The 26,122-nt window shown below is 37.9% G+C and overlaps 2 long non-coding RNA genes across 15 annotated transcripts in view; one reads left to right on the forward strand and one right to left on the reverse strand.

Annotated features, from left to right (window-relative positions):
- LOC309870423 overlaps nt 1-26,122 on the reverse strand; it is a 497,103-nt gene that overhangs the window by 65,494 nt on the left and 405,487 nt on the right. The window lies entirely within an intron of this gene.
- Nucleotides 19,712-24,421, forward strand: LOC309870939. Its single transcript, XR_014314883.1, has 2 exons — nt 19,712-19,949; nt 24,054-24,421. It is a non-coding gene; the product is annotated as an uncharacterized lncRNA (long non-coding RNA).

Below are 26,122 nucleotides of genomic sequence, written 5' to 3' on the forward strand. Positions count from 1 at the left end.
TTACTACAGCCAGCGGGGAGGAGAAACGAGGTTCAAAGTGTTATGAAGGATTTCTGAAGAGTTAGAAACTGTTTAAAACTCTCCCTGGCTTCTTGGATGCCTTGAGAACAGAAAGTTTAGGCCTGCCGGCCCTTCGAAGCCTGGATCCCACATCACCAAAGGAAAACTGAAAGTAGCCTATATGTTTCCAAGGTCCTGGTTACAACTGAAAATGAGGGCTGACCTGAATCATGTGGCAGCCATCGGATGCTGAAAGGTCAGTTCTGCCCTAAGTACGGTTCAGAGAGTGTAAAAACCCACTGAAATGAAAACGGAAGCTATTCCGAGAAACAGGCAGAAAAAAAAAGTTCAAAGATACTTTACTTGAAGACATTTTCCTCTATTTCTTTTATAATACACACCTTTAACTCTTTTTGACAACCAAGAAAACGCTCTAGCTATAGAATTCTACGTTTTCTCTTAAACCCAGGCAGCCTGTCTGAAACTCAGGATATACAAAATGACTCCTAAGTGCTTGGTTACAGATGAATAATCATGTTCAAATCGTATTATAAAGTATGGTATTTTATATGATGCAGGTATATACGTACAGAATTGCGTTCCTGGAATCCAAACTCAGCCATGACACATGGAGAGGGACACTCAGAAAATGTATACCTAGGAATATGATTTCCTGGTTTAAGAACAGAGTATTCTGACCAACTTTCCGTATTTTTCCACAAATCTACCTGAGCTATAGATCCTTTTAAGGAAAACAAAAACAAAAACAAACAAACAAACCAGGAAGCATACTGATAAAATACCTAAAAAGTATATACGAGCTCACTCATTATACATTAAGACAACTAAAGATGCCCCTTTGTCGTCAGAGATACTGAGACACGATAATCCCAATCCTCTTGATTACTCAGTTGCTGCAAGAGAGACACACATTGAGGCACTGAGACCTTAAAAACCAGATAAAACTCTCCTGGCTAAGCTTTTTATCTTTATGCACCAGATTTTTCCATACAGAGAGAATCCTAAATTTAATAGCTAACACATAGGTGAAAGGTAAACAAAATAGGACATGGCCAAAATCTTTTTTTTTTTTTTTTTTTTAAGTGAAGGAACACTCACTGCTTACCTTCGGTAAAGTCAAATGAACCAATATCATCTGGCTTTTCCATCCAGAAGAAAATATGACTTGGAGGAATGTTCCTGATCTCCAGTAGAAGGAGATTCATTTCCTCGCCTCCCCGTCTTGGATTGCATTATGAATGACAGGAACTAGTACCAGCCACCACCGCTCACACATATTTTCCCCTAGCAGATACCCAACAGTGCCTAGGCCTGTGCACCCATTTTATGAACATTTAATAGGCAGAAACTACAAAGGAAGAATAAAACAAAACTGGAAAGTCTTCCAACTTCCCTCATCAAGTGCATGTCTGATTCCCAGAGGACATCAGTCCATTAAGTGAAATAAAATATTATAAATGTGGACAGGAGACTAATAGACCTCATACAAATCTCACTGTGTTCCCACTTAAGCTGGGTAGGGAGTTATTCTGGTGAAAAAGTCGGGGTGGGGGGCGGTGTGGGAAAGGAGTGAAGGGCTACAAAGAGACAAAGAGACTTAGAGGTGGTGCAATGAATTCCCTGTGCCAGGGAAGAGTATGACAGAAAGTTCTAAATGGAAATCCCAGAAACTGCAGGCTCCTAGTGGAACTGTTGTTTAGGGGATGAATTCTATAGGGAGTTTGAACTAAGTGTCTGTGCTATAGCATCTAGATGTTTCTTCTTTCATTAAGACTTTGGAGTTTGTCATGAGAAAACAAAACAAAACAACCTAAAAAACATTAGAGCTTTCTACAGCCCCAAAGTAAAAGGCGAGAGAAAGACAGGGTTTATATAACTGGCTTTTTACATAAATATTACATCAGGATACATTTCAAACGAAAACACACACACACACACACACACACACACACACACACACACAGCCGTCTTCCTTATTCTCTATTTTAAAATTCATTTCATACTTTAAATGTTGTTGATTTTTCGCAAAACAAGTAAAAACCAAGTCAGCATTAAACACCTCAGAATAATTTCAGTCTTGAATTACTTGGAAAATTCACCACATCATGGAGGGTCACAAAATCCTGTTTTAAAGTCAGCGAAGGCACTGACAATTATGGGATGTTTTGCTGCAGCCTAGGGCAACTAGAAATGGCCACGGATGTTAACGAACTCCCTCCTCAACAGTCTGAGAAAAGGGAAAAAAAAACTGTAAGTTTCCCCATCTGTTATTTCCTTTTTTTTTTCTTTTTGGCTGTGGAAAAGTAAAATTATGCAAGAGCTTTTGAATGTAAAGGCTGTGTGTGCTTTTTCCCTTTTTGTCTCTGTGTACCGGTTATGTGATGTTGCGTAACTGAGTACAGAGTAGGCGGTTAGCGTTTACTATTGATTTACACTATGCCATCTAATGAATTCATAGCACTAAAAAGAAAGGAACGAGAGGGGGAGGGAGGAAAAAGAAAGGAGAGGACAGCAAGAGGAGAAAGGAAGAATAGAGGAAAGAGAGAAAGCTTATTTAGAGACACAGTTCTAAAGCCTAGAATAGTTTCATTCTTGTTTCCTCTAGCTCTGACTTCTGGTTATTGTTCAGGTCTCAGAAAAATGGACTTTGAACTAGTGACCCCGATATTCCAACCTTATTTCTAACTAGGATTACTGGTAGGTAAATGTATGAAAGTACTAATGTGTCAAATTACTTGAAAGCAATTCCACTCAACTGTCAGACTTCTCCATGCGCACTTACTATCATTCTCTCTATGCATTTGTGCCTCTGTATCTGTGACAGCCAATGCTATAGTCCCACTAGTTTACCTAGTCCCAAATACTATTTGAAAGACACACAAGGCAAGTAGAAATACGTTCTACCTTGCCCATCTCCTTTTAAAATTGCATGAAGAATGCATTTAGAAATCTTTGAAGAGGTCACTGTTTTATTTCGGAAGAAGATAGGCCACCAATTATTTGGCTACCCAGAACTGCCTAATACAGGATAATCAAAATGAGAAATGGGCAAAAGAAGGAAAGCTTCTAAACTGAGGAACAACACTTGAAAAAGAAATTCAAATGATTTCCTACATTCTGCCCATGGAGAGCACTTAAAATTTAATGTTTGACCAAGATGATGATAGACATTCCTAGCCCTCAGTGTTTCCCATGCCGTACCGTGAGTTCCTAAATCATAGGCCAGAAAGTAAGAGTGAAGTTGGTTCTGCTGCCAAGTACAGGACCTTCCTGTACCTGAGTGCCCTCCTATGGCTGAGAACAACTAGTAAGGTGAGGAAGAGAAAGAGAAGTTCTTGTTACTAGCAGCCAGTTCAAGGACAAGGCAGGGAGCTTGTTTCCTTCCTCAGTGTGGGTTTGTAAATGGGGCCTAGGAAAAATCACAGCCAGAAGAAAGAATAAGAATGTGAGCTTTCATTTCTCATCATCCAATCATCTCTTTTCACCCAATTTAGTGTATTAAATATTAAACAGATGCCTACTCATCCATTTGTCAGGGTTGCTTTAATAATGGATGTCGTGTGTTGAGCACCTAGCACAGTGCCTGGCACATTCTCTATGCTCAGCAAGTATTTGTTGAAACCGTAAAATGATTATGGAGAAACATCTCTGTAAGAAAAGTATCTTAAAAAGCCTAAGAAAAAAGAAAAAAAAAAGCCTAAGAAAAACACATTCCCACGATTTACAGGAACTCTTAAGCTATGTTACACTATGATTTATCTGCAGACACAAAATGATGGTATAGAGGAAGTATCAGATAGTTATTTGGGGACAGCTGTGTTCAGTTCCATTTTGTTGGAAAAAAGCTTAACAAAAATTATAATGCTGATAGCATCAGCAAAGTTTTGTGTTCATTTCCACTAGCCCTTTTGGACTATTTTTCATTTCAGTCTTGGGCACAGAAAAGTCCATTTTAATTTCCACGGACACATTCTAAAGGAAAAGTCATGGGATATCAACATAATTCATCTTTTAAAAAATACTGAGAAGAATGTAGCCATTTAGTAATGGGAGAGAATATAGCTTTTTGTTGAAGGGCAAGGCAGGTTGGGTTTTGATTAGGTTATGCAAATTTAAATTAATAGCAGGGCAACCAAGAATGTACTGATTTCCATTTTCTTGGTTAAACAGGAGTTTTATAAGAAAAATATTCTGGATTAGAGAGTCAGAAATGCCATCTTTCAATGAATTGGTGAATGAGACCTTTAGAGGAAAAGTTGCATGGGCAATCTCTCAAAAATTTCAGTTGAAGAGTCAACTAAAAGCATGTTTGGCAGTGGCAGCCATAGTAATTTTTAAATAGTGGGGCTACCATGCAATTAGCAAGGTAGTCCTTGCTAATTCATCTAGGAACAGGCATATACATTTCAGTCAAAACCTTCAAAAAGTTGTTTTTTGTTTTTTGCTTTTTTTACTTTGATCAATGATATAATCTAATCAAATTTAGCAACTTCCTTAAATAAGCATCCTGGCAGTATACTGACAAGACCATCCCACATGCTCTGCCATTTCATGGATTCTAAAAAATGAATAGGAACTTGCTTGGACCCCTCATTTTATTCATGAAGATTCTGAAGCTCAGAAGGTAAGCTTCTCAGGGATATGTATTTTGAGACCAAGCTGGAACTAGTAGCTAAAGCTCCCAGTTCCTCTCTCCACAGCATAGAATAAGTTAATATTGTATCAACTGAATCTTATTTTATTTTATTTTTGGCCTTTCTTTCTCTCTTTTTCAAGTTTTTATTTAAATTTCCATTTGTTTACATATAGTAAAATATTAGTTTCAGGATGAATCTAATTTTAAATGCCATAGAGAAAGATCTGAAAAGATTCTTTTATAAGAAATCTTTACATTATGGAACATTTTTCACTTTAAAGCTATTTTATACTTCATTTTTTATCTTTAATCTTTCCTCCTCTTTCCATTCTTGCTTTTATTCTTTGGATATTTGGATACAGTCACTTTTAACTCTCTTTCTAGTTCACTTATTACCATTCCTGATCTCAGCTCTTTCCTTTCTCTCACTCTGCATCTCTTTCTCCAACTTTTGTTTATTACTCTTCCTCATAAAAATCATTGTTTTGCTCACGTGCTTTGAGATCCTTAGAAGTCATAAAGGAAGAAAAAATTTGCATTTAACATTATACAATACATAGGCTTTTCGCATATACTCAAATTAAAAAATAAAATCTGCAACATGATACTAACAGTGTAGAGGCTTTGTCATTGGATGATACAGCTGTGTAAACCCCGGCCCTGTCAATGAGACTGGAGCCTATGTTATAAGGAATCTCATCAGATGGAGAGCAAAGCTCACAATCTCCACACCACTCATTTTCCACTTCACCATGTCACCTTTCTTTTCCCTGTCTTTCCATTCTGGAGATACAACTATTTTTGGACTGATTATGGCATAGCAGAAGAAGGTCCAGAGAAATCCAGTGGCTTAATGTGGCTTCATGATACTGGCCAAACCCTCTCAATGCCAAAAAAAAAAAAAAAAAAAAAAAAAAGTCAGAAAGACTTACATACAAAATTTGCAGTTACAAGGAAAGTAGAGTCTGAGGAGATTAAAAGAGAACTTGGACATGAGAATGAGGTCCCTGGATAACAGGAATGTTGCTGCCAGAATCTAATTAAGATTGTATCATTGTTTCCCTTATAAAATGTTAACTCTTATGGGGTTTACAATGCAGCTAAAATGATCAGCTCTAGGCTGAACACAGCTCCAAATATCTTCAAGTGGGAAGTATTTTTTCCCCTCTTTATTCCCTAAAAGAGAAAACATAAAGCAAATATTCAGAAATTTCAGTGGTATTTGGATTCTGACCTGATACCTTTCTCCAAAAAAAGACTAGGTGCAGGGGCCTCAGTTGGTTAAGTGTCAAACTCTTGCTCTTGGCTCAGGTCATGATTTTAGGGTTGTGAGATTGAGCCCCATGTCAGGCTCCACCCTGAGCATGGAGTCTGCTCAGGATTCTATCTCTCCCTCTCCCTCTGCTCTTCCCTGGCCCTCTCTCTCATAAATAAATACACTTTTTTTTTTTTTTTAAAGAGTAAGTGCTAATTAAGGCCTAATTTACAGTGAGTTAAAGTGAACAAAATCCACTGTGGAATGAAGGACATTAACCTAGTATATGAGTGGGAAATAAAATAAAAGGATGTCCTATTATTGTAAAACGTTTAATGTGCATCACTTGGATAGATATTTCATCCATTTTATTGATGTGAGTAGGATTTTGGGAACACTGTGTTGAAAAGCCTTCCACTCCTGTTTGCTAACTAGGAAAACTTAACAATCATGGGAGGCAAAAATTCCTAATGGTTTCTTTAGATCTCTTCCTCCATATTCCCGTTTTCAGGGTGGGTATTAGATAACTAATAATTTTTTTAAAACCAATTTTTCTTATTTCTCTAGCATTGGCTGTGATGTCTAACAGCTACAGTGAATGCTCTGCCACTGGTGAGAAGGGACAGGAGGAGGAAATAACAGATATACATTAAAATTAATAGGCCAGGAGGAAACTAGCATTTATTTAGTACATATTACATGCCATGTACTTCATTAGCATTATTCCATTTAATGAAAACCCCCTGTGAAGTAAATAAGATTGGCTGAAGTCTCATAGATTAGCAACCTAGTTACAGAGCTGTTAGCTAACCTGCTTAAGGACACAGAGCTAATTAAAAAGTTGTGCAGGTGAGGATCAGGACCTATTTGATTCCCAGGCCCACAGGTACCATAAGGCACCACAAAGTCAGCAGCAGAATATGAAGCCATCTAGCAAAACAAAACAAAACAAAACACCCAAACCAACCCAAACCCATTCGTGCCAATGATGAGAGCCACCACATGCTCTAAGTAGGCGATGGGAAGAGTAAATGATTCCTAAAAAGAAACAGGTTCTTGCTTTGCTCTTGCTTCTGATAAATCCCTGTTTTCTAAATGTGTATCTGGAAAACGTTTTTTTGTCATAGAAAAGAAAACGCACGATTTCCCAGCAATCTTTCAATCAGACCCAATATTTGAGTGTTTATGAAAATCCCTTTAAAGATTTATACTAAATAACTAGATAATAGCTAAAATATAATGCATATAAGATCAGATGGTTAGTACATCAACAATTTTAATATGACTGTGTGTATGCATATGTATTTGGGTGTATATGATATGTGTGCATGTGTTTATAAATTTTTTTTACTTGTCAAAATTTCTGGCAATTTACTATATAAAGTACTTGACAAAAGCTAAACAGATTAAATATGTTAAGGCAGAAGAAAAGGAAAGAACAAAGAAAAGAAGAGGAATGTATGTCTGTGTGAGTGAGAGAGAGAGAGATGTCCTATTCCTAAAACCACTGGGATTTTTTTAATGTATTTTTTAAATCATGACTTGGAGAGAACTTAATAATAAAGTAACAGTAGCCAAACAGATTTGAAAGGATAAATGAACAATTCTTTAGGCAGCATGAATTTATTCCTCAACTTTTAATACGTTCTTATTGCTTTGTCCTGCCCTCCTTTTGTGCTTTAAGTCTAAATTTGATTAGGAGCAGGAAGGAAGAAACACTAACTTCTGGCTTAGCAGAAGCACAAAAGAGCCGAGATCTAGAACATCTTCCTAGCCTTCTTTTCTCATCCTTATAAGGAAAAGCAATAGTAAACTAAACAACAAAAAAAGCAACAACTTTTGACAGTTTTGCTTAGGCAAAAGCAAGATTTGTTTCAGCACAACTTCAAGGGCTTTCTTCAAATTTTAGCTTCTCTGGATGGTCTTACGACAAAGCTGAAGAATAGATGCGATCTGTTTAGGGAAATAGAGGAGATCTGGAGGAAAATAGGAGGCGCTCCTTATTTTCAAACAGTATTTAAATGCATGACCAAGATATAACTTGCAACGTTAAAAAAAAAATTACACAGTTAACTCAAACCTGCTAAAAATAACTCACAATACCCTCTCCACTAAAACAAAACAAAATAAAGCAAACTCACAAACAATTATTTTGACTGGTGAAAACAGTGACATGAAAGTAACAGATGGAAGCCCAGTTTTACTCACACAACACACTCACTAAACACAATTGCAAGCGTCCCCACAAAAATAACTTAACAATGGTGACTTTGGCCTTGTGCTTCAAAATATCTCTCTTAGGTGAGTTTCCTTACAGACTTCAAAGGGTGTGTGAAAAATAACGTTAAACCAACTGTCTGTCCAGACCTGGAAACAGGAAAGGGCTGCCAATCACAGCCTGCCCACGAAAGGGATCTTGTCACCTTTGTCAAGTCCTTTCTCAGGACTGGAGTAGGTGTTCTTTCCCTATGTATGATTTCTTGTTGCCAGGTAGTATTTTCAAGAAAGGTGACATATCTGTACTCTTAACAAACAGCACACTACAGAGCATCTAAAAACTTTCATAAATCAAATAATTAAAAGTAACAAATCTTCCTGCTAATTGCTCCTCAAAGTTGAAAGACAGGTTATTTTCTTACCTTACACCGTGCCTTCTGATCTGACAGTGTCATTCAATCAATAATTTCAATGTCAGTTACTGATTTTCAACTCTTTTATTACAAAGACTTCAAGCAATAATGAAATGGTGCTGATCTGCTTGCTTTCACTCTATATAACATCTATATTTATATGCTTTGCTTCTATTTGGATCTATATTTATCTGCTTTATCTGCCTACAGTGCATCTGTTTCTCATACACACAGACATATATTTATATATATACACACATACTGTATATATATATATATAGGTTATATATAAACACACATACCCACAAAAAAATGTATGAATGTATGCTAGTGTGCTTATTTCAACAAGCATACAGGTGCATAAATACTCAGACACATGACAAATAGACCAAGAACATAGATGTACATGTAAACATAGTTGTAAAAGGAAAAAGCATATTTCAACAATAGATATGTCTACAGTCCTTGAGACTTACACACTCAGCAGTGACAGCCATAGACTACTCTGGGAAGGAGAAAAACTCTTCAGAAAGCAAAACTACCTAACAAAGTAGAGATTATGCGTCTGACTTACTCATTTTAAAGACAAGGAACAGAGACACTGAGGCTCAGAGAGAAGGTCCACCAGCTTTCTGGTGGCAGACCTGGAAGTAGCACCCAGGCCTCTGCCTTCTGGATAAATCCTCCGCTATGCTGGCTTGAGATGATGAAAACATTTTTCTAAGACCCAATATCATCTTCTAATTTCCATCCTATCCTATTCTTCCCCTTTCTTTGCTGCATGAAATGGAAGCAATTCATTCAAAACACTTGGAACGGTTCCAAGTGTTTAAATGTGCTGTATCATTTCACCTACACAACAGCTCTATCAAGCAGGTATTCTTGTTCATGCCCATTTGACAGAGAAAACACTTGAGGCCTAGTTGTTAAATCGCTCACTCAAAGTGACAGAGCTAGTGAGCCAAGAAGCCGAGCTCCTCTGATCCTCCACAGCCTGTGTTTTTCCCGCTGGATCATAATGCTTTCCTTAATACAAGTCTGAATGCCCTTCAAACCCCCGAGGACCACAGCCTAAGCATCATATAAATCTAACAACTGGGCTGATGCGTAAGGCCTAAAACAGAGGTTCTGTCAGACTGAGATAAAAATAAAGGGAGCAGAACAGGTATCAGCTTCACACCCCTAGTATATAGCCCAAACCCTCAAAGAGAAAACCGAAACATGCAAAATTTGGGCAAAAAAAACAAAACAAAACAAAACAAAAAACCCACCCCAAGGGTAGTCTTATGTGATTTAAAGTCTTAATAACTTCTAGTGTATCAACATTTTATGTCCTTTTTCATCAAAAGATTAGAGCAATCTGATAAAATTGAATCAGATGGGAAATAGAGGCACAAGAAAGAGAAGGGAAAATAATAAAAAATAAAAAGAAAGAAAGAAAGAAAGAAAGAACGAACCACACCCCTCTTCTTCTCTTGGGACAACATCTCCAAAAATAAATAGTGATAAAAAAATACAAAGCCAGTACCAAAAATTGGTATTTCACCCCCACTTGAGTGTTAAGAACAAATTCAGAAACGCACCCATGTCTATGGTAATTTCATACAGATTTCCTCAGATAGTAAACCAGTGGTGAGCTACCCCGACACACGGGAGTTTTACTCATTGTTCAAGCTTACACAGCACCCAGCACTAGGAGATGCCATGTGGATTTGTGAAATTCCCTGGGGCACACTGCATCTATAAGCCAAGGAACAGAAATTACCCCGATCCATATATGCAGCTCTTCATCTGTGACATATTGATAATTACTCTTTATTTGTGAATTAAATCCAAGTTATAAAAACAAGTTTCAGACATTTGTCACAAACAGGGTGCATTTTTCTTAACTCTTTCAGAACACCATCTCAATACTGTCTCTAGGAAATGGGAGCTATCCTTGAAAGGGATAGTGTGGAAGGGCAGCGTGGATAGGATTATGGGTGAGAGAGAGAGAGAGAGATTGGGAGAGAGACTTGAATTTGAATCCCGTCTTCTACCAATTAACGATATAGATTTAGGCGCATCACCTAAATGGATCTGAATCTCAGTTTCATTGCCTATGGAATGAAGAATAAAACCACCGATTTTGTAGGAACATTGTGTGGATGAGAAAGAGTCCCACAGCAATGTCTCTCTAATAAAGAGGGGCATTAAATATTAAGTATTATATGTTTAAGGAGACCTTTTGGCTGTGGCTTTCTACTGCATAAATGATATACAGTTCTTTTGGGAGTAAAAGAACACGTGAAGTCCTTTTTATGCTGTTTTAATCAAAGACACACTTTTTGGTGATCAGGTATATTCCAAGTGATGATAGAAATAAAAGCATTTCATGGCATAACATTTTCACTGGAAGACCTTAAAGTACTTAACAAACCCTCTACTTCTGCGATTGTGGCTCCTCTCATTTAACAACTGGGCCAAATGAAGCTCAGAGATACATCCCCCAGACGAATAATAATTTTTTAAAAATCATCACCAGGGGTGAGTAGAATTTCTGTCTTTAACATCTAAGCCACATAGTGTTCAGCTGAGTAATAACTGTGGCAAGGTCACAGACACAAAGGGCCATGGTTCCCCAGAGCTCTTTGAGATTATTCACTGAGGCCAGAACCATTAGATAATGCTGTGTACATCTGCTGAGATAACAAGGGTGAGTCAGGGTTAGGTCAGGGTTTCAGGTTAGAGGGGTGGGGTGAAGTGTGGCTTTCAGATCAAATGCTGACAGCAGTTTCATTTCAGCAGTGAACATGCCACACAGTATTTAATGTAGGAAGAAAGAAAAGAAGAGGCAGCCACTGGCGAGAGGTGGTGGGTGGGAGCAGGGACCCGGTAGGGATCCAGCAGGGAACTGTGCCTCAAAGAGGAGACCCTCCCATGTGCATACACACTGAGAAGCGGACAAAAAAGCCCAGGGTGCAGCATAAATCCTGCTATCCCAATAACACACACAGATGTTCCACCATTGTTTTCTTTTATGCACATTTTAATTAAGAGATCAGAATCAAGCATTAAAATGTTATTAAATGGCTTGTTTACATTTTCACTATATGTCATTTGTTATGCATTTTCAAAATGTGTATCTCTGCAGAAGGGCTATTTGGAATTTTTATGTCACTGTTACAATCCTCCCTCTAACTCATACCAGTTTTAGGAACTGTCAGAAAGCCTGTTTGGTCCATGCAGTGCGATGGGCACTCTGGCTTCTTTAATTCTCAATCAAGCAATCCTTGGCCCCCTCACACCTCCCTGCAGTGTGACAAACCACACTGGCTCTATGGTACTGGCTCTCCAGGATGTCCCAGGTCCACAGCAGCCTTTCTGATTATTCACAAGAGGCCCTATTTTTAAATATTGTCCTGTTGTCCTCACAAGAAAACAGAGCCTATATTCATGTCATCGCCTTCCCTGAGCAGTCTTGAAAACCTCAGGAATTCAAAGCTACCACATGGAGGAACCTGGCCTCCTCCCAGTGGCACAGACTGACCCGGAGGGTACACAGTGGGAAAAGTGGGAACGAGATTTTTTATTTCTCTCCCCATGCCATCACTTACGTCTAGTCTACCACTTATCTCTATTTACTCCTGCAAGAATCCCTTGAGTTTCTCCACTGTTACAGAGTCAAAACAGATACCCAAACCTTCCCTTCTCCCAGACTCCTCAGATAGGAATACTTATGCACACAGTCCACCTGCAAGTGTGGAGCACAGGTGTCCTATAGTTGGCTTTCCCATATGGTCTAGTAAGCCCACCTTTCATATTGTGCCTTATGACTCATGGTGCCTGGAATTGTAAGGCAGAGGGCAGGACTCATGCATGTTCAGTTCAGTGCCTAACATACCGTGAGTGCTCAATTAGCCCAAATAAGAGAAGTGGGTTTCCTCTTTTCCTTCCTTCCTTCCTCCCTTCCTCCTTCCTTCCCCTTTCTCTTCTTTTCCCTTCCTTTTTTTCTTTTCTCCTTCCCTCCCTCCTCTCTTCCTTCCTTTCTCTTTGTCCGATTGTTATCTAATATAAGCAGAATGCTTGTACACAGCAGGCACAAAACAGGAACACATTCTAATCCACTGTCAGATTATATTCCTTAAACTATCTCATTTGCAGCATTACTGATCTACAAACACGTTTCCGTAACTTTAAATATAACGTTGACATAAGAGTTAAGTTGAGTTTGCTGTAACTGTAACCAGAGAGGATGGCGAGAAAACGAATGGCACACTTTAAATGGAATTTTCTTTTAAAAGGCAAGTTTAAGATGTTACCACAGAAAGAATAAAATTGGTACAACTCTCTGGAGAGCACCTTAGCAACATGCACCAAAACTTAAAAAGATATGAAATATTAATGACCCCAGAAATTTCACATCTAGCAGTTTATCTAAAAGAAATAACCAAAGATCTACACAAAAATTTAGAATCTAGAGTTTTTATCATGGCAGTATTTACTACCATTGTGAAAATTTGGAATCTTTGACAAAAGAAAATTAAGTAAGTAAATGATCATACATCCATATATTGGAATACTATGCAGTTATTAAAAATCATATTTTGAATACCACTTAATGACATGAAAATGATTTTGGAATATTGTGGAATATTTGGAATATTATGGAATAATTAGGAAATTAAAAGGTGTATTAGCCAACAATATGGAAAGGTTGATCTATTATTTAAGTAAACCTTGCCAAGTTAAATATTTTTTTAAGGTGTGATAAATGTGTACACACATAGTGAAAAAGGTCTGAAAAATATATATGGAAACATTAAAAGTTGTTTCTGGGCAGGACAATTTTAAGTAATTTTCTTTCTTTTGAACTTTTCCATAATGAAAGTTTATTACCTGTGTAACAAAATATTACTTAAATTATTAATCTACACAAACCTTCCTTCCCTAAGTGCCTAAAAAGTGACTTTCTATGAGCATTTTTATGCCTAGGAATCTTCCCTCTCCTGTTTTTATAGGTATTATGTGTTGTTTTCAAACATCTAAAGTGTTTGAGATTACTACATAATTATAATAGATACTCTTATCTCTTTTTTTTTTTAAAGATTTTATTTATTTATTTGACAGACAGAGATCACAAGCAGGCAGAGAGGCAGAGAGAGAGAGGAGGAAGCAGGCTCCCTGCCGAGCAGAGAGCCCGACGCGGGACTCGATCCCAGGACCCCGAGATCATGACCTGAGCCGAAGGCAGCGGCTTAACCCACTGAGCCACCCAGGCACCCCAATACTCTTATCTCTTAAATAGAAACCTTTAATAGTTTATGATTTTAGTCTTAGACTTCTCCTTAGAAAAAATTCTAATGGCCTGTGAGTTAATGATGTGGAATCTTTGGAATCAGAACTGAGCTATTGTATTTATTTCTCCTGAAGTCCTAAATTTCGCATTCAATTTAGGCTTCATTATAGCAATTCATATCACTGAGTTATATTACGTAGGCCTGCAGCATAACACTTTGCCCTTTTTGATTTCCAAACTCTTGTTTATTTCACCAGTGCTATATCTGTTTCATAGATGCTGATGCTATAGAGAATACATGAAACATAGTCAGTCATTCATGAAAAATCATCATAGGTTTGGCCAAGTAAAGAGGAGTTCACTTGAATGCAATCTAATTCCCTATGCAGTGTTCGATGTAATAATTGCGGTGTTTCTTGCACGCATGGATCCTAGTAAGAGATACCACTTCTTCCACAATTTTTACTCACACATACACCCGCACCTAGCTATAGGTTACTATGTGAGGGACTATTAAGTAGTAAGAAAACGGAGGAGCCATAATAGGTCACAAGTGACTTCAAGTCATAAAAGAGGTAAAGGACGTATAGTCTATTAGTACCAACAGAAGAACTGGGTGGAGATGTGCAAAGAGGCCAAGTCCTGCTAACCAGTCTACTAAAGTCCCATGAAGCCCTGCTGCAAAGGTCCCTGGAACAGCCTTGCATCTGGAATGCCCTCAACAGAACCTCTCCTTAGAACTCCTTTATTGTGCCATGTACATCTCAAAAACATATCCTTACCACTGAGCCAACTGAGTCTCTAGTCCTTTAAAGAAAATAATACCAATAACATCAGACATCCAAACTTTGACATTTCAACAGAATCCAAAAGACAGACTTTTTTAAAGCTTGAGTTTCTTATTTCACCATAGAAATTTTAAATTGCTAAAGTGTAGCATCACAAGTTTCTATGTCAAGTCTACGGAATTATAAATTTATCTGTAAATGATGTACAAGGTATGTAGGGCAGTGTGGCAACCAGGTACTAAGGCAGGAAGTTACTCTTGAAACAAATTTGCAGACTTCTGGGTTCCTACCAGATAATGGCAGCAAACTAAATTTGAACTATCAAAATATTCTCTATAAGTAATGTAGATCAACAAGGAGAGAAATTAAAAGCACTTCTGTCTATAGCATAACTAAAAGAGAAAACTATACGCTTCAATTTCTGCATGAGTCATGAAATAAAATGGAAGCCAGAGGAGCCAGCTTGGGAGCCCCTACTAGAATGATGACTGGAGAAAACTCTAGCTAGGAGTCTAGTAGGTCTATTTTCCCTAGGAAATAATCAAAGCTTTAAGAAGGAGGTATGTTCCAGAACAAGCTCCCTGTGAAAAGTACAAATGCCAGGGTCCTCCCAAAACCTATGGAATCATAATTTCCAGAAGTGATAGCCAGGCATCCATATTTCAAAACTCCAAAAGTGATTCTGAAATAACTCTAGAGACAAGGACCAGTGTGCCACTGGGTTAAGTTTAACATTTATAAATTCATCTTCCCTAACTTCACAAACACACAAATTCTTTTCTTGCCAGGGTAATCTCCTTGTTCTCCAACCTTGCTTTCCCTCTGAGGAGAAAGTGAACTTATGTCTTCATACATCTACTCTCAACTTCCCCAATATGAAATACAGTGCGTGCACCTTACTGCCTGTTTAAATTCTCCCCACTTCCAAAATTGGGTTCAAGTTTTACCTTCCTTCTAACTCACATACATTCCACCTCCATTAATAAAATACAGAGTATGTGCTTTCCCTTCTGTCTTATATCATTATGGATACAATAATTTATATTTGTCTTACATTTCATTGAGATCATAAACCTCAGGAAGTCTTCATATGTTTTTTTAAATTTTATTTATATATTTGACAGAGATCACAAGGAGGCAGAGAGGCAGGCAGAGAGAGAGAGAGAGGGGAGGAAGCAGGCTCCCCGCTGAGCAGAGAACCTGATGTGGGGCTCGATCCCAGGATGCGAGATCATGACCTGAGCCGAAGGCAGAGGCTTTAACCCAAGCCACCCAGGTGCCCCTTCATATGTTTTCATTAGGAACTCTTTTCTATATACATTTGGGACTTTCCAAAGACAGCAGAATGAATGAAAGTAGCACCTGTGTATTCATCATCAAATGACATAGGGGATACATATTTACTTCAAAAACTGCTCAGAATCCATGCATTGCACTCTGTGAGCTTACATTCTAAAAAAAATACATATGCAGAAGTGAAAACAAAAAGGATAAGAAGGGTTTGTTTCTCTAGCATTAATCCTTTTTCTGAGTTCCTGAGTCATCTATCCAAATACCTACACAATTTCTTTACTTGGGCCAGAATTACAAAGTCAACATGTCCCATATTAATTCATAATTATCTCTGCCCCCAAATCTGCTCTTTCCCCTATATCCTCCATAGCTCCCAACTCCACAGAGTTCACGATATTGCTATTCATCCAGTTCCTAACAGCAAACACCAAGGATGCATCACACTTGAGATATCTCTTTTCAATCTAGACCACATCAAGACCCTCAGCAATTGCTTGCAAATTACATTGAAATTATTCAGAATTGAACTATTTCCCTTCCCCTCTGCTCCCATTGCCCATCACAAACTGGGCTCCTAGAGTAACTCCTGACTGGTGTTCTAGTCTGCCTTTGACCCTTTTAGCCTATTTTCCAAAGAGTAGCCAAAGATTTTTTTTTTTTAATTTTTAAACTAGAGCACATATCATTTTTTAAACATTTATTTTTACTTATTTGAGAGAGAGAGAGAAAGAGAATAAGCAGAAGGGCAGAGAATCTCAAGCAAACTCTGCACCAAGCATGGAGCCTGACATGGGGCTCAATCCCATGACCCTGAGATCACAACCTGTTTCGAAACTGAGAGTAACCAGGAGTACACACCCTTTCTAAAGCCTGCTAACAGCTTCCTGTTGGTCTTTACCATAGCCTGTGTGATCTGATCCATAGCTAGCTATGTGATCATTCATGCTTTATTTCACTTGAGCCACATGTTTCTTCTTTTCTTCCTGGAATATTTCAAGTTGTTCTTACACTCTATAGTATCTATTACCTGTGCCCCAAATCCTCTTCCTCCTGATCACCACATTCTTAGCTCCTTCTCATTATTTTAATCATTGCTCAAATGTCCCTTGCTTAGCAAGACCTTCACTACCTGCCCTATCTCAAAGGGCACTCTCTCCATCATCTATTTTTACCCCTGTATGCTGTCTTGTTTTTTGCCTAGATCGCATCATTATTTAAAATGATATATTTTTGCTTATTTAATTATTGGTTTCTCTCTCCTTTCATTATAAAGTAAGCTTCCTAGGGGACTTGGGTTAATTTATCACTATAGCCCCAGTAATTAGAACAATGTATGAAACATTATAGGTGGCTGATAGATACTAGATGACTGAATGAATACATGCATGAATAAAGTGTTCCAAATCTCATCCCAGTCATATCATCTTTAAATAGAAAATTTTTATTCTGCATGGTGTAGTGGCTGCTCTGGATTGTCCCAGACGCCTCTGTTCTTTCCATCTGACTGAATAAGCCAATCTGGGTACCCACCTACATGCTGCATCTCAGGTCTTAGAATACAGTTCTTGGGAAAAGTGAAGTGAAATCAGATAGTTAACTAAAACTAATGTCTCCTCTGAGTCTATAAAGGGAGGTGTTTTCCCAGCCCAACCAGTCCTCATATCCTAGGCTGGTGCAGAATGCTAAAGTGGCGATCTTGAACTTGAAGGACTCCTAGTCTGGAGGGGGAGTGGGGGTACTCTTTTGTACTCTCTGTTTTGTGAAACCACCAAGTATGACTCATCTTTGTGTCCACAATGTTCAGAACATTGCTGAGCAGATAGTAGAACTTCAATAAATGTTTATTAAACAAATGAACAGACTGATCTATGAAACACACAATAACAATTTTAAGTGCTAGTCTTCGGTCTTAAGCTTTGCGACAGTATTAATGAATCTCAGCATCTCAATTAGATGGCTACTTTATAAAACTCATTCTTGCAGCTTTTCCCCCGCCTTCATAGATTAAGCTGAAAAACTCCTTATGAAGGACCATGTCTTATCCTTGGTTCTTAGCAGTATGTCTGGCTGCAAAAGGAGAAAAACTCCAAAGCAAAGGATAGAGAAGTTAGAAGTCCTGGCAGGAATCAGTGAGTATTAAAGAATGCCAGTCTGACATGATTATCAGATGTTAGGTGATGAAAATCATGCCAACTAACATATGGATTCCTACCCTGTTTCTATGGAAGATTTGAGCTCTAAAATTATTTCCTGAACACAGGGGATCAGAGCTGATGCTGATTATTTACTATGAGACTGCTACTTTCCAGAATATTGCTGATCAAAGTGCTAGACACTCAATGCATGAAAGTCTACACCTCTTTACTGCACTCTCCTATAGTGAGGTAAAATGCTTCAGCAAAAGAATGTTATTAAAAAATAGTTCCCGACAGCAGGTTGTTCGCTAAACATAAAGGCCTTTTCAAATACAAGATGAAACAGATCATACAACTATTACATCAATAGGCCTCAGGGTAACTGACTGCCTTGGTTTACCAGAGACTAAGACTTCTAGAATGTGGGACTTTCAGTGTTAAAATAGGGAAAGTTCTAGGTTAGTCAACATGACCTGGCCACCTAATCCTGACATAGCATGTTAATTTAATTTTCACATGTTCATGTATATCTACATATAGGAGTTATACATGGATGTAGACTATCGTAGACACTGGACATTATCTGGCCACAAACATGAGAGGATTAAGGAGGAATCTGCCTGTGTTGTTCCAGTGTACTATATGAAGTACAAATCCCTTTTTTAATTTTCTGTCTATGCCCCTCGCCCAATGTTGGACCTCTTTCTTATGTTTTAAAATTCTATGCTCATATTGATTTTATTAAAGTCAAAGGATATTAATTTGGAGTGTTAGGACAATTTCCTTTTCTCCAGAAGAAAGGGAAAAGTGAGAGCAGCAATGGAGATCGGTCTCCATTGACGCATGGACTCATCTGTTTTTTACAACCCCAAATGTGGTAATTTATGACAGTGATGTCACTGTAGGGAATTAAAATTTTCCTAACCCAGAATGTGTGTTTTCTACGTATTCCAGAACTGAACACATGCAGATTAAGTTCTAAAATCCACAGTGAGACCTATCAAAAGCATTCTAGCCTGAATTCTGCTGAGGTTTTACTGTAAGACAAACTGGGACAGCCCCTCATTGTTTCCTCCACATCCCAGTGGCCCCCTCACAAGCATCATCTGGTCTTAGTGAGGTCCAAAATAGTAGCCAGTCTTTGGGCAAGGAATAGTCTTCAGAATCTGGATTACAGTCTGAAAAGTATTGCATTTTGCAGTGTTTACAGTGCCAGGCTTTAAACATTGAAGGGCAACATCTTTCTAAGTATCTCTGGTCAGTCTTAGCAACTAGACCTACTTTTGAGGCTCCATTTCTTTTATGTCTTTTAAATTTAATGATAAAGAGGAAAGATCTAAATTTATAATACACATGAAACAGTGAAATTAGGAAAAAAAATTCTATTTGATGTGAGTCTGTTTTTTTTTTAAGCTCCCATGACTAAAAAGATCAACAGTTACCTACATTTGTAATATTTATGCCTCCCAGACTCAGTGTAATGAGTTTCATCTCTGATCGAATTTTTATAACTGACTTTCATTTACCTGTGAAACAGAAAGCTTTGGTAGGCTCTTGCCCTAAAGAATCAGATGCAAAAGTTAGTTCTATTGCAAGGAACAGCAGGGAGGAAAAAAAAAAAAATCACCCTAATATGCTGCTCCTGTATTCATTCCTCTGCTTTTTGCAGGAAAAGAAAGCCATGGCTCTAGATACCAATACTGACATAAGTGAAGTACAGAGGACTGAGAAAGCAAAACCTGAGAAACAGTCTTCTGCTCTCTTCCATGAAACTGTGGTGCGTTCTCTTCACTTTGGCCAAGTGCCCAGCTAAGAGAATTCTCCCTCAAGATGAGCATGTTTCAGTGCGAACCCTTAACTGTTGGTTTCAAAAAGCCCAACCTTACATTCTGTTTGGAGCTTTGGTGAAGTAGGTAAGCCAAAACAGAGGAGCACGACTTCCTTCATTAAACTGGCTGGAACCCAGGTTATACTAATTCAGCCTAAATAGAAAACCTCTGCTTTTCAATCCCTTTGTTCTCTTGGATGTCACAGCTCCCTGCTCTATTCGCTTCCTTTTATAGTCTTTCCTCACCAAGCATTTCAGGAAAAAAAAAAAAAAAAAAAAGCTAAATAAAGATCACAGCCTGTTCCATTGTGTCCCCTTCTTCTTCATCATCTTCTTTTCCATTTGTGCAATGTTGTGGCACCTATTAACTACCAATGTTTTCAGAATGACATTATACAAGGTGCAGGCTGTACCACTGTGCCCTAAAAATATCAACAACTGCATTAGTCTCACAATAATTAATGGCAGGCATTATGCAAATGACAACTTTTTCGCTGCAAAATAATGACATTTCTTCATTTTGAGCAGAGTTATGCAAAACAATGAATTTAGGATGATAAATCACACAGGAGAATTAAGAAAGCCATAACGTTCCTGCCCAGGCAGGCAGAAAGATAGACAGACCAACAATTTAGAAGACATTGTTTGTTCTCACACCACTATAAAAAATCATAGCCAGTCGGCCATTAATGTGTGTGGTTTTTTTTTTTTCCTTCTCCCCTTTAGGCAACAATGCATAAGGGGATGCTAAATTCTAGCAATTGGATCATTACAAGTCACAAGCAAATTTTTCTTTATTAACCTTAATAAGTCATTCACTCAGAGACTATAGTCATCAGGCAAATAAAAAGTATCACATGCCATTCTGCTACACATTAACTAATTCCTTATGCAAACATCACAACATATAGCAATTACTGCCGCTCAAAAAAACAAAGTCATTTTCAATTTATTTTATTGCTTTTATACTTGGCCATTTCCTGTAGCACATTATCGTTTCTTTCCATAACAACCCGAGGTGGAATGGAGAAGAATTTCAGCAGCAATGAGCACTTCCTCTAGCCACCTCTGTCATACCTTTTCCCCTTCAGAACCTGCCAAAACAGGTTGGGAATAGCATGTGTTCCTTCCCAACAAATCTCCACTGCTCTAATGGGAATGGCACTTTCAGCCCCGGCCCTGTGATAAAGCAGATAGGGAGTCAGCAGAATGGGTCGTCTAACTATCACCCACATTTGCTACCATAATGCTGACCGCTTTCCATGATTCTGTAGAACAAGGTTAAGTGGCAGGTTTAGATTTGCCACTAACAGGTGAACATAAAAGTCAATATATTCAGTGTTCACCTGAGAGATGCCTGTTATGGTTAATGAGAATTATGGGGCTAGTTCGTCATGCTCTATTCAGCACATAACCTGTCTCTTCAAGAGTTCAAAGTGAAGAGCAATAACAAATATGAAACTCCACCCTCCAATGTCAAATAGGCCCTCTTTGTTTTTTCTGTTTTATTCCCCAACATTATTTATCCAAGCTCTCAGGATGTGAAACAAACTCTAAGTAAACCTTACACATGGCCAATAGATTTTTTTAAAGCCCATTTTACAGATTGACAAGTGGCTTCCAAGCAACCAGGGGCTTTTCACGAAGTTGAACAATGAAACAGATCAGATCCGACTAACTCTTCAATGTTCTAACCTCTGAAACCATAGTCTCTTTCTCATAATCATGAGCACTCCTTCCTGCTAGTAAACAATTATGCTGTAAACAGCCTGTACATGTCCCTGTTCACACAATAGGATCATCATCTCCCTCTGTTCTCCTAAATCCACAATACATTCCCCCCTTTTAAAGGTAGAACATTTCCAAAATACACGAGGGAAAAGCTCCCTTTTCCGTTTCTCTTCCTGAAGGTAATAACATTTTGCAGTTCTCCTTAAATAAAATCCAGCCCATGCTGGATCAATAAGAATGATGCCCATTTCCCTAATGGCAGCCGATTGCCATTTGCTATTCAAATCAGACTAGATAAATTACAGTACATGCCAGGGAACAGGCCAGTGAATTAAGACAGGCCTCCAGAGGACCAGCGATATTATTAATCTTTTAAGACACTATCATATTTCTTCTTGACAGTGTGCGTAGACTCACAGACACACTGCACCCAGATTGAAATATCAGCTGCTGAAAAAATCAATAGTGTTAGAAACACAATAATTTTTGGTCTGCAGGGCCTACACTAAGCAGCACTTTTACCCTTCCATGCCATCTCTTCTCCTACTTCCCATTTCTGATTTTCTTCTCCTACTTTCTTGCTCTTCCCTTCCCATTCTTTGGTTTTAAAAGCTGGTAAGGCCAAATGATAAGATACTACAAGGGGGTTTCCAACACGAACACTGGTGATTGTGGTGAGAGCGTTGATTTTCCATGGGCTATTTGAAACGCAGTATCACTAGACTAGTAAAAGGTTTTGATGTGGGACTGTTACTCCTATGCACTTAATACAGACCCCCAACCCTATGCATTTGGTTCTGTTTTATGGAGAAATGCAGATATTTGGGGGAGATGGTCAGACTCAGAAATCCTTGGGGAAGCAGGATGAAAAGAAATAAAAATAATGGAAACTGGATCAAAAATTTTGTAAAAAGGAGGGGGATTCATGGAAAAGCGAGGGGTAAAGCAAAACAAAACTAAACACTACAGGAGAGGTAAATAGGGAGCACTATGGGTGGGAAATTATATATTTTGAATTATATCCTAAAATTCTGGATTTCACTCCTGCCTCTGCTATTTACACACTGTATGATTTTGCCAGCTACTTAATCTTTAGAGCCTTGGTTTCCTTACCTGTTAAGTAAAACAGTATCATTATCTACCTTGCAGCAGTCTTGTGAGGGTTAACTAATAAGATACGAGTGATTTCTAAATAATACAGAGCTTTATCAATGGTTGAAAATGATATAAATGTTATTTCTATTAGAGAAGGATTTCTGAAATATGTCTGTTATTTTTTCCTTTCTGGAACTAGAACATCATAAGTGGACTTTAGATGTTATCAATAAATAAGTAGGCTGATATAGAAATGTTATTTTGGGCCATATTACTGGTAGCTAATAGAATTTGACCTAGAACCAAAATCTGTTGGATCTTACCCAATACCTTTTACATTTTACCAGACTGATTTTGTCTCTACATCTCTTTTTACTCCAGATTTGAGGCTTTGATTCTTAGTTGTGTTGTTTTTCAACTGGGAAAGTGGATTAAACAAGCACAAAACATAAAACAAGATGAGAAACTTTGCACAAGACAAAAAACTTTGTGTATTCATGCTTTGTGTATCTTTATATGATACTCTCTTGATTCCAAGTGTCTCTCCAGTTACTTTCCATTTGTCTTATTCCTCTCCTGGAAAAATTTATTGAAAGAACTATCTATATTAGTGATGACCATATCTCCACTTCCTATTCTTTCCTCAACCTACTCCAATGAGGTTTTTATCCATTCTACTCTACCATGTCTGCTCTCGCCAAATCCAATATTCACATTTTCATTCTCATTTTACTCAACTTCTCAGCAGCAATTTAACATGGTTAACCACATCCTCCTACTTGAAACACTGTGGCTATCTTTTGGGACACCTCTCTTCCTAGTTTTTGGTACTACGTTATTGGTCACTTAAAATCTAATGTTTAAATTTCTTCAAATTGAAATCTATTACTTACAATTCTATCTCAAGTGGCTTCTGAGTTGGGATAAACACAGCATATTTGGTAAAACAACAAACTCTTAGGAAGTACTTGTGAGATATTCAGGTTTTGAACGTCTGGTTTTATGACTCTGAAATGCAGAATGGAGCAGAAAATCTAGCTCTCATTTTGGCTTCAAGCCCATTTATTCTTATAGCAAAAATTATTAACAACTTCTGAACTTCCATAAATGATCTTTTAACCAGAAACTTGCCAAGCAGATTTCTACATATGGCCAACTCATAAGAGTATCTTTAATGGTACAGAATTTCAGAGAACTCCATGTTAAATTTGAAGATCCCATATATGCAGCCCCTCAAAGTTCTATCAGATTTACTGAATTGCCCCCAGTTTCTCCAACAATTGCTCCTTGAGGTTTTCCTTGCAAAAAGCTGAAAACCCTTCCCAAGTAAACTAAAATAACCTGAATATGGTTTCATTTCTAGGTTGTACCCATGAACCCTAGCAAAACATGAAGATTTCTCATAAGAACACAAGATAAATGCTCAAGCAATCATCAAATGGAACTTGAGTTCGTCTTTGTGTCAGACGAAGAAACAGCCCTTTCTGACTCACGGATATGGCTGAAGAGGAATACCTGAAAAGAGTGATTTCTCTCCACATCTGTCTTTAAGTCTTGATAACATTGTACCATATAAGGTCACTGACAATGTAAAATATCACAATATAGCACAGAACTAATCAAAGCCTAAAATTATCCAAATAAACTATTTAGAGAGAATCTCAACAACTTCTTTTGAATGTGATATTACCAAAAATATGAATAAAGGGTATTTTCTTAAGGGAAAAAAAAGGGATGTTCTCATTATTTGCATGTAATTTGCCACCCAAGAGGAGACTCTGGCTTCCCTTTCTGCTTAAATTCTTCCACAGAGTCGGCTTGCCAGGCCTATAACCAAGGTCTTTCTTTTATCTAGACTAGAACAAATATTCCATTTTGAGTCATGAAAACATATCAGCAAAATTCCCAGAGTTAATACTTTTATTTAATTATATACATATATTTATTATTTTTTTATGAGCTGTTCCACTAAGTTAAACTTTAACCATATTAATCCAGGGGGAAAAATCCCTGATTGCCAACCAACAATTTTGTAAACAGTTATCTCATGAGTTAAATATTAACTTGAAAAATTTAACTCAAAACTCCAAACAAGCAGGAGGAGCCAAAAGGCCAGTAGGAAGGAGTAAAGATTTTACTGCCTCTGCTTTATCAGATACCCTTGAAAGAGAGTGACAGAATTAGGCAAGGGAGTATTCTGAGGGCAACTAGATGATGTGTGGAGTTGGGGGTGAGGTACGTGGAAGCATGAAAGGAGTCTGAAAGACACCTACTGCTTATCATCAAAATCTCAAAACTGAGAGCAAAGAGGTCAGACCTCATGGAACAGAAAATCCATGGGAATATGAATTCACAGATAATATCCACAGGAATTCAGGGTCAGTTAAGGTATGTGCTTGAAGAATATGGACACTTTCTTTTTTTTTTTTAAATAAACATAGGTAAGCTATCCAATATAAGGCTAGCTGGCTCATATTGCCTGCCTGCTACTAAACCTTATGTGGAACATTCTGGAACCACTCTCTCATTAGAAACCGTGGAATTAAGACTGATCTGCCTGTCCTGGTTCCATCTGATAATAAATAAAGCTGAAATGTTTCTGTGTAGTACTGGGTTGTTAGGGACTGTGATTTCAAGTACTAACCCACCATCACTGTCTATCAATTCATTCCCTGATTAACAGAAATACACAACCTAAGGAAAAATTGAATCTAGGCAGTTGAACCAATGTCTGAATGATGTTATCATAATTATTGTCCTCTGGTTAGATTTTTGACTCAAAAATTTCAAGAAAATGCACATATATGGCTAGTAATTTGCATAATCCTGATCTCTGTGCTATAGGATAGAGTTGATTTCTTTTTCATGCTCTTCCAGGAGTGGTTAGGAACTGTTAGGATTCTTCTTGTATGTCTGTTAGGATCAGTCCTGTCGGCTGATTAAAAAAAAAAAATCATCAAGAAAGACTCTTTCTAAGGGCACCTGGATGGCTCAGTTGGTTCAATATGCGACTCTTGGTTTTGGCTCAAGTCATGAGCTCAGGATCCTGAGATCAAGCCCACTTTGGGCTCCCCATTCCCTGCTTAGTGGGGAGTCTGCTTCCCCTCTCCCTCTCCCTTTGCCCCTCCCCAACTCATTTTCTCTCTCTAAAGTAAATAAATAAATTTAAAAAAAAAAAGACTCTTTCTAGTGAAGGTCTTTTAAGGGAGACTCCCATCTGCTCTGTTGATGGGGTGAGGTCAAATAATGTGAGTTGCTCAAGAGAAGAGTGGGATTAGACGAAAAGAGAGGAGATATAAAAATATAGAAAGAATAATCCTTAGATACACATGTGTATCTTATTTAGACATAGGAAAAATGGTACAGTTTATCAGACCTGACTATAGATATTTTTAATTATGTATTTAATACATGACTACAGGCTTACTGGAA

Source organism: Mustela nivalis (assembly GCF_964662115.1).
Source record: "Mustela nivalis genome assembly, chromosome: 1".
Taxonomy (NCBI): domain Eukaryota; kingdom Metazoa; phylum Chordata; class Mammalia; order Carnivora; family Mustelidae; genus Mustela; species Mustela nivalis.